This window comes from Caretta caretta, chromosome 4 (assembly GCF_965140235.1).
Source record: "Caretta caretta isolate rCarCar2 chromosome 4, rCarCar1.hap1, whole genome shotgun sequence".
NCBI lineage: Eukaryota > Metazoa > Chordata > Testudines > Cheloniidae > Caretta > Caretta caretta.
In genome coordinates this window covers 39,391,381-39,401,133 of record NC_134209.1, presented here as the reverse complement: position 1 = coordinate 39,401,133, position 9,753 = coordinate 39,391,381, and the positions used below count along the sequence as shown (strand labels likewise).

At 45.1% G+C, this 9,753-nt stretch overlaps 1 long non-coding RNA gene across 1 annotated transcript; it reads right to left on the bottom strand.

Moving 5' to 3' along the window:
* Window positions 1-2,248: 2,248 nt before the first annotated feature.
* LOC142071848 (uncharacterized) lies at window positions 2,249-8,598 on the bottom strand. The gene is made up of 3 exons (XR_012668056.1): window positions 8,508-8,598; window positions 5,577-5,775; window positions 2,249-2,764 (listed from the first exon to the last, which is right to left on the bottom strand). It is a non-coding gene; the product is annotated as an uncharacterized LOC142071848 (long non-coding RNA).
* Window positions 8,599-9,753: the final 1,155 nt, after the last annotated feature.

Sequence of the window (9,753 nt, the reverse complement as noted above, 5' to 3'; positions counted from 1 at the left end):
ATATACCCAAGCTACCAAGGGAGGAGAATTGGTCCCCAAGGCTCTGTGGAAAGGAGATCAATATAGATCTAAAATGTGGGAAGTGTTTCAGAGGGAGTCATTTGAAAGGAAAGGTGCCATATCGCAGCTCGTCACAGACATGCTCAGAAGCAAGACTTGTGTGAACAAGTACCGGGAAAGTGGACAACCTGAAATGGCTATAAAAGTTAAAACAGACATGGAATGATTTTAAATGGACATTGTTAATGGGGTTAGGACCCAACATTTAGGTTCCAAATTAAATCCTCTGCACCATCCCTAGATCTAATCTTCAAAAATAAAAAAATACAATTTTAACTCTGTTAAGACCCAATCCACCATCACTGAAGTTTTGTGATTATCTTTCAAGAGAAGCAATATCATGTCCTAAGGCCCCACACTTACGAGAGATCTTCTGCATGGGAGTAAGGCCTTGTCTACACTATGAAATTACTCCGATTTTACAGAAGTCGATTATTGGGAACAGATTGTATAAAGTCAAGTGCATGTGTCCACACTAAGCACATTAATTCGGCGGTGTGCATCCATAATACTGTGGCAAGCGTCGACATTCTGAGCGGTGCACTGTGGGTAGCTATCCTGCAGTCCCTGCTGCCCATTGGAATTCTGAGCTGAGCTCCCAATGCCTGATGGGGCCAAAAATTTATCGCGGGTGGTTATGGGTAAATGTCATCAGTAAACCCTCCCTCCGTGAAAGCAATGGCAGACAATCATTTCGTGCCCTTTTCCCTGGATTGCCTGAGCAGATGCTGTAGCACAGCAAGCATGGAGCCCGTTCAGCTCACCGCAACAGTTACGACCATTGTAAACACCTTGTGCGTTATCATGCAGTTTATGAAGAACCAGAGTCTGAAAAACCAGGCGAGGAGGTGGTGGCAGCGCGATGACAAGAGTGATGAGGACATGGACACAGATTTTTCTAAAACCGCGGTCCCTGGAAATTTGGAGATCATGGTGTTAATGGAGCAGGCTCATGATGTGGAACGCCGATTCTGGGCCTGGGAAACAAGCACAGACTGGTGGGACCGCATAGCGTTGCAGGTTTGGGATGATTCTCAGAGGCTCCGAAACTTTCACATGCATAAGTTCATGGAACTTTGTGTCTTCCTTTCCTCCTGCCCTGAAGTGCAAGAATACCAAGATGAGAGGAGCCCTCACAGTTGAGAAGCGAGTGGCAGTAGCCCTGTGGAAGCTTACAACGCCAGACAGCTATGGATCAGTGGGGAATCAATTTGGAGTGGGCAAATCTACTGTGGGGGCTGCTGTAATGCAAGTAGCCAATACAATCAAAGTTCTGCTGATATCAAGGGTAGTGACCCTGGGAAATGTGCAGGTCATAGTGGATGGCTTTACTGCAATGGGATTCCCTAACTGTGGTGGGGCCATAGATGGAACCCATATCCCTATCGTGGAACCGGAGCACCAAGCCGCAAGGGGTACTTTTCAATAGTGCTGCAAGCACTGGTGGGTCACAAGGGACGTTTCACCAACATCAACGTGGGATGGCCGGGAAAGGTACATGACGCATCTTCAGGAACTCTGGTCTGTTTCAAAAGCTGCAGGAAGGGATTTACTTCCCAGACTAGAAAATGACTGTTGGGGATGTTGAAATGCCTATTGTTATCCTTGGGGACTCAGCCTACCCCTTAATGCCCTGGCTCATGAAGCTGTACACAGGCATCCTGGACCGTAGTAAGGAGCTGTTCAACTATATGCTGAGCAAGTGCAGAATGGTGGTAGAATGTGCATTTGGACATTTAAAGGGTCGCTAGAGCAGTTTACTGACTTGCTCAGACCTCAGCGAAACCAGTATTCCCATTGTTATTGCTGCTTGCTGTGTGCTCCACAATCTCTGTGAGAGTAAGGGGAAGATGTTTATGGCGGGGTGGGAGATCGAGGCAAATCACCTGGCAGCTGAATACACGCAGCCAGACACCAGGGCGATTAGAAGAGCACAGCAGGAAGCGCTGTGCATCAGAGAAGGTTTGAAAACCAGTTTCATGACTGGCCAGGATACCGTGTGCCACTTCTGTTTGTTTCTCCTTGATGAAAACCTGCCCCCTTGGTTGACTCTAATTCCCTGTAAGCCACCCACCCTCCCTCCTTCAATCACAGATTGCTTGCAAAGGAAATAAAGTCACTTTCGTTTAAAAACTATGTATTCTTTATTAATTGATCATAAAAATAGGGAGATAACTCACAAGGTAGCCTGGGTGGGGTGTGGGAGGAGGGAAGGAAAAGGTCACTTCAAAACTTGTTGAATGCCAACCTTCTGTTGCTTGGGCTTTCCACTGGGGTGGAGTGGTGGGTGCCTGGAGCCTCCCCCCGCCATGTTCTTGGGCATCTGGGTGAGGAGGCTATGGAACTTGGGGAGGAGGGAGGGCTGTTAAACAGGGGCTGCAGCGGCAGTCTGAGATCCTGCTGCCATTCATGAACCTCTACCAGATGCCAGAGCATGTCTGTTTGATCCCGCAGTAGCCCCAGCATTGCATCCTGCCTCCTCTGATCTTCCTGCCACCACCTCTCATCTCGATCGTCCCTCGTGTCCTCACGTTCATTGGCCACTTTCCTGTACTGTGCTACTGTGTCCCTCCACAGATTCTGCTGAGCTCTGTCAGTGCCGGACGACTGCATGAGCTCAGGGAACATTTCATCATGCGTGTGTTTTTTGCCACCTTATCTGAGAGCCTTTGGGACGGAGGAGGGAGGCTTGAAACATTTGCAGCTGCGGGAGGGAAAAAAGGGGAGTGAAGATACATTTTACAGAAGAATGGCTATGCTCTTTCACGGTGAGCAACACTATTCACATTACATAGCACATTTGATTTTGGTACAAGATTGCATTTTTCATCTTATATTAAGCGCCTGCGGCTTTGGTGTTAGAGATCACACATAGATGGCCAGGCAACAGGATTCAGCTTGCAGGCGGCCACGGTAAGCCATAGTCTTTCAGCTTCTGCAAGCTTCATAACAGCAGCACCCTGCTTTCCCATACCAAGTGAAGCCCGTTGAGTTGGCCATTTAGTGCTGTGGTTTTCTTGTTAATGTGCAGCAGCAGAAACCAAACTAACCCCCCCACCCCATTCGATTCTCTGGGATGATTGCTTTACCCCTCCCCCCACCGCGTGGCTGGTATCAGGGAAAATCCCTGCTAGCCAAACACAAACAGCTCAGCATCAATGCGCCCTCCCCCCGCCCCCAACCGCTTGGCTAAAGATGATTTCTTTTCAGCCACAGGCAAACAGCCAAGTAGGAACGGCCACCTCTGAATGTCCCCTTAATGAAATTCCTGTATTTCAACCAGGTTACCATGACCAATATCACTCTCCTGAGGATAACACAGAGAGATAAAGAACGGATGTTGCTTGAATGCCAGCAAACACCGGGACCATACGCTGCCAGGCTTTGTCATGCAATGATACCAGATTACTTGCTACTAGCATGGCGTGGTCAAGTGTCCTACCATGAAGGACGGAATAAGGTTGCTCTCCCCAGAAACTTTCTGCAAAGGCTTTTAGAATACCTCCAGGAGAGCTTTATGGAGATGTCCCTGGAGGATTTCTGTTCCATCCCCAGACACGTTAACAGACTTTTCCAGTAGCTGTACTGGCCACAAATGCATCCTAAGTCCTCAGGGCAAATTAATCATTAAAAAATGCTTGCTTTTAAATCATGTATTATATTTAAAAAGGTACATTCACCAGAGGTCCCTTCTCTGGCTTGGTTGGATTGGGAGGGTATTTCAGTCAGGGTGATAAAAGATCCTGGCTGTTGGGTAGAATGGTGCACTGTGTGCTCTCCTCAAACTCATCCTCCTCCTCCTCCTCTTCCCCGTCTGCAAAATTCTCAGGCATGGCGGAGAGTACCCCATCATCGGAGTCCACGGACGGGTGGGGTAGTGATGGCGGCCCCCCTTAGAATTGCATGCAGCTCAGTGTAGAAGTGGCATGTCTGGGGCTCTGTCCCGGAGTGTCCGTTTGATTCTTTCATTTTCTGGTACACTTGTCTGAGCACCTTAAGTTTCACGTGGCACTATGTTGCGTCCCTGCTGTTGCCTCTGTCCATCATGGCCTCTGAGATTTTTTTGAAATGTTTTGGCATTTTGTCTTTTGGAATGTAGTTCTGATAGCATGGATTCGTCTCCCCATAAAGCAATCAGATCCAGTACCTCCCATTTGGTCCATGCTGGAGCTCTTTTTCGATTCTGGGACTGCATGGTTACCTGTGCTGATGAGCTCTGTGTGTTCACCTGTGCTGATGAGCTCGCCTGGCCAAACAGGAAATGAGATTCAAAAGTTCCCAGGGCTTTTCCTGTACACCTGGCCAGTGCATCCGAGTTCAGAGTGCTGTCCAGAGCGGTCACAATGGTGCACTGTGGGATAGCTCCCGGAGGCCAGTACTGTCGAATTGCATCCACACGAACCCTAATTCAAAACGGTGATGTCGATTTCAGTGCTAATCCCCTCGTTGGGGAGAAGTAGAGAAATCGATTTTAAGAGCCCTTTATGTCGACAAAAATGGCTTCATTGTGTGGACAGGTGCAGGGTTAATTTGATTGAACGCTGCTAAATTCAACAAACTCTTAGTGTAGACCAGGCCTAAAGCTCTGGGTAGGTAGATCACGGTGAAGGATCAAGGCCTTAGACTGGAAGCAGTTTGGGGAAGGGTGTTGTGTACTTCGCATTGTTTAAAGCGCTGAACACATTTTAAGTACTCAACAAATAGTGAATGAATAAAGAAAAGGAGTACTTGTGGCACCTTAGAGACTAACCAATTTATTTGAGCATGAGCTTTCGTGAGCTACAGCTCACTTCAGAAGTGAGCTGTAGCTCACGAAAGCTCATGCTCAAATAAATTGGTTAGTCTCTAAGGTGCCACAAGTACTCCTTTTCTTTTTGCGAATACAGACTAACACGGCTGTTCCTCTGAAACCTGAATGAATAAATACATTTAAAAATACCGATTGAATTTTCAGCAGCCTAAATTCTCTCTTGCTGAAGACTCAATTTTCCTCAAATTAGATCATGGATGCTCTAATTTTCACCAGCAGATAATGGCTACTAAGAGGCTGTTAGGCCAGTCAAGGATTGTGGGAGTTGTTGGGCCATGCCTCCTTAACGTAGAGCCCCCTGTTCCAGTGGAAGTAGCATAGCTAGCTTTACGCCCCCTGAAAAGGCACGCAAGAGGAACACTTAGTTCTTTGGTTTGGACCAGGCTTCCTGCCCTTTTGCACTGGCAGAGTGGCACAGAAGGACTGTATTGAGGCCAAAGGATCTTGTCCATGGATTTCTCTTCTAGGTAAGACCAGAGAATTTCTACTGTGTAAGTGTTTTAGGCATATTATCCAACACTTTGTAGCATATTCATTGTGCCTGGTCAGCTATCCTTTGCATAGTAGTAAACGACCTATGTTTATATTTTAATCAGCTATGCTTTTTTCTATTTCTGAATAGGATTAGTAAAATCTGATTTTGATATAAATTACTGGAATTGAAGGTAAATTTGGGATGTTGGAGAGAATGAAACAAAATTCTTACCTCAGTGAAAGCTGACTCAGGACTGAGTACTCAAAGCAAGCAAATTTCAGTTCCCCTCAAGATTGCCAGTTTCCTTGCAGCACTGAGGCCAGACAGGATTCCGAGGAGAGCGTAGCGACCTTGTGGAGTTGTACATTTGGCTAGTGGTACAATGTAAATGGTCAGTCTCGAGGCTTGTGCAGAGCAAAGTGAGCAGCAACTGAAGCAGGAAAAAAAAAAGAGTAAAATTGTGAGTACAGTTGCCAGTTTTGGTTAGACATATTCTTGGAGGTTTCATCACATGACCATTTTTAATTAACGATTAATCTTTAATTCCTGGAGACTCCAGGATAATCCTGGAGGGGTTGGCAACCATAGTGGTGGGTAGAAATGTACGTTGAGAGGGGGATGGAGTTCTGTAGAAGATTGAGTGTGAAGGCTAAGGACTGGTTATCCCCTCCCCTTGACTTTGTGCAGCTATTTACGTCTGGGCATAGTGGATGTAGCACATGACCATTTTCATTTGGAAGTAAGTGCTTTACTCAGTTGCAAATGGCCACATAAGGTGTAAGGCAGTAAAGAATCAGGTCCTAGGGGTTTTGTTTGTTTGTTTTTCCTCTCCAAAACATGATGCCAAGGCAAATGGGAGCCGGTGAATGAATCTGAATACGATAGTAGCACGTAGAGTGGTAAGAGAATAGTGGAAAAAGGAAACTATTTTTAGCAACTGTCTTTGTTCTGTGCGTGTACAGCTGCCAGTACCCTTGGCGCCTGGTCACCTATCCGTGACGTTATGATAATACAAATAATAAGAATGATAGCAATAACTTTTTGGATGGACTAAAAAGGAGCAAGAAAAGCAGCAACGGGACCAGAGGAGGTTTCAATACTGAAGGTAAGAGATGACCAGTATTTGGATGAGAGTTTTAATGCAGAGGAAACTATGGATTTTAAAGAGGTTATAAAGAGTTGGCAGCCTGTGTGTGCTGTGAAAGAAAGAGGAGCCAAATATGATTGAAGTAGTGAGCCTAACTGAAGGGCCAGAACAAGTGATAGAGAGGGGAGGACTTGGGGAAAACAGGGGAGATGAGCAAAAAAGAAAATAAGAGCATCCTGACACACCCACAAAAAGCCTCATGGAACTTTAACTATAGCATTGCTGGCAATCTGTGCTAAACTGAACAATTCAAAGCGCAGAGTGAAAGAGCCCACATTGTTTTACGCAATGGCAGACTTTTTCTGATGATGCACAGGAGAAAGAGGGGTAACTAGTTTGATAGGTCATGTTTGTTTTTCTTGCTATAATGGGGTGAGATTCTGGTGGAGGTGAACTAATTTCAGTGCTGCATATTGTAATTCCTATAATTTCTATTGCTGGGTTCTAAGATTTTTTTTTTCAAATGCTGATGGATATGATGATATATTCACAAGTCTCCCACTCACCCTGCAAATGAAAAAATGGTCCACTGTAAATAATGTTATATTGCACAGATGTACGGTACATGTATTCATTCTCATTGCAGATTTAACGAGAACTCTGTAAGGGAGTTCAGCTCCAACTGACTGGCTCCCTATGGGGCCCAGCAAATGTGCCATGTAAAAGATAGGGACTATTCAGAAGAAACAGCCTGGGCTGTTTTCATTTTACAATCCAGCCCTGGATGTTCCTCCAGATAATAACATAACATACAGTATGATCTCAAAGTGTTCAATAGCACATTTCTCAGAACATACACAATTGTTTTATACACAGAAAAGTGTAACAATGGAAAAACAATATATCTAGAAGAGTGTGAATGACATCACAAGCAAATGTCTTAAGCAGAGGCCATTGATAAGGCAAGTAGTGTCACAAGCGCCTTGGGAATAAATACAGTTCTAGTTTGTTCTTTAGAAGCTAGGGTTAGTCCAGACTAGGATTCATTTTTTTGCTGTTGATCAATTTACTATCTAATCCCACAACCACTGAAATCAAAGGGATTTTTTGTCATTGACTTCATTGAGAGCAGGTTTTTGCCAGTCCACTAGCCTGCTACACCCGCTCCCTTCAGTACTTCACCTGATTGGATCATAATTAGTAACGCACCATGTTCAGCAGCCCTACTAGTGTAGCTCAAGGTTACTGTCTCTCAACCCTCATTTGCACCTTTGCAAGCTACGGCCCATTCTGAGCAGCCCACTTTTCATCTTTGTCTGACTCAGACCATTAAATGATGAACAAGAATGACTCAGTAGTCTAGTGGGTAGGGCACTCAACTGGAAGGAGAGACCCAGGGTCCAGTCCTCATGTTCCAATCACTCTCTAATTATGTATCCACAGTGGAACAGCTTCCAACAGGAGACACTGAAAGAACCCCACATCAGAATATTTCATAGCTCAGGCACTCTCCTGAGAGATGGAAGACCTATTCAAATCCTTTCTTGAACTTGGAGCTCCCACCTCCCAAGTGAGAACTCTAAACCCTGGGATAAAAGTTATAAGGTGGGAAGCAGCAGAAGTAACACCACCTCCTCCTCCTCCTCCTGTTTTTTATGGAGCAAGGCAGGCACCTAACTCATTCCTGCAAGAAACAACTTATGCGCCTAAGCCACCCGACTGCCAGAAAGGGTTTCCCATTCGTGGATCTCCAGCAGAAATAGGCATCTCCCTGCAGCTTGGACTTAGGCACCTATCTCTGTGAGAGGGGCAGGGCTTGAGACACTCTTCTTGTCAGGATCTCCGATACGTTAACTGGTGTGTCTCCCAGCCTAGCATGCTAGCACTCCCCCCACATTCATTCTATAGGGAGCTTAGATGCGAAACTCAGGGTTTGTGGATCACTGTTACTGTAATTTTTCTAGGCACCTAGATCCCTTTGTGGGTTCAGGCCTAGGTGACCTGCCCACAGGCACAGAATCATAGAACCATGGGGTTCAAAGGGACCGTAAGGATCATCTAGTCTAACTCCTTACCAAGATGCAGGAGACAGCCACAAGTTAGTGTTTCAGGTCACTGCCTATTTGTGAAGGAGAGCTGGTTGCTGGGATTGGTGGAGGTTTTTTGTTTTACTCTTCCTTCTCACTTTTTGTATTTCCTTCTTCCCTGGTGAGAATGAAAAGTTTATTTTAGCAATAAGAATGAGAATTGTTTTAATTCTGTGCACATTTACAACTATTAAGACATCATCACAACTTTTAGCAGTAGGCTGCCCCCAAAGACTCTCCAATTTTTAGATTTCACAGCAAGGGCTCACTTCTGCTTCTACTCAGATCAACAGTAAACTTCTGTTAATTTAAATAGGCATAGGACTGAGCATTGGGAGAAAATCTTGTTGCCTTCTCTGCACCTTGAGAGTAATCTGTGGCAGTGGCTTTCATATGGTTCTAACATACAAAGTGCAGGCAGCATTTGGGAAAATTCACAGGGGATATGTTCCCTACCCCACCCTTAACTTTGCAACCTGGAGGGGATCCTGTGCATGCACTAGGGAAGGAAGAGGGGTCAGAACAGAGTCAGAGAAGCTTGCACAGGTTTTTTAGTGCTACCATTGATGAGGAGTGGGCAATGCATAGGGGTGGTGGGCATTGCTGTAGCCAAGGAGCACCAGTAGCAATTTTGCCAAGCCTAAAGTGTTAAAAGATTGAGTCAGACCCACCAAAAGTATGAGGTGGGCTTTAAAAATCCATGAGATTGAACAAACTGGATTCTCTTTATTTGTCTTCTGATTTTGGAGTCTTTAGAGTCCACTCAGGTCACGTTTTCAAGACTTTCCCTGCAAGCATGAGAGTTTTTGGTTTTTAATGGAAGCTGGGATTCTCAACTAGTTACATGATTATTAAGTATTAAGGTTGCAAAGTCAAGCACTCAAAATGTAGAAAGTGCCAGAATTCAGGTTGCCAGTGCAACCATAGCGTAACCCTCTTGTACGATGCAATATAAGACAGACTAATTACATGATCATATACTACTTTTTCCACAAGACCCCTGCCTCATTCCATGCACAGGAATGAGGGCGAGCAGCAATTCAATATTTTATTTTCTCCTTGCTGTGCAGTGTGTGGCTCCAGACCTTATTTACTGCACACTATTCAAACCCTGGTCTGAAGAGAGAATTATTAACTTCCTCATGGGTTTTTCTCTGAAGCTCAGCAATAAGATATCAGAAGGCTTCACAGATACTGATTAATTTTATTTTCCAAGCACAGCAGTTCACCATTA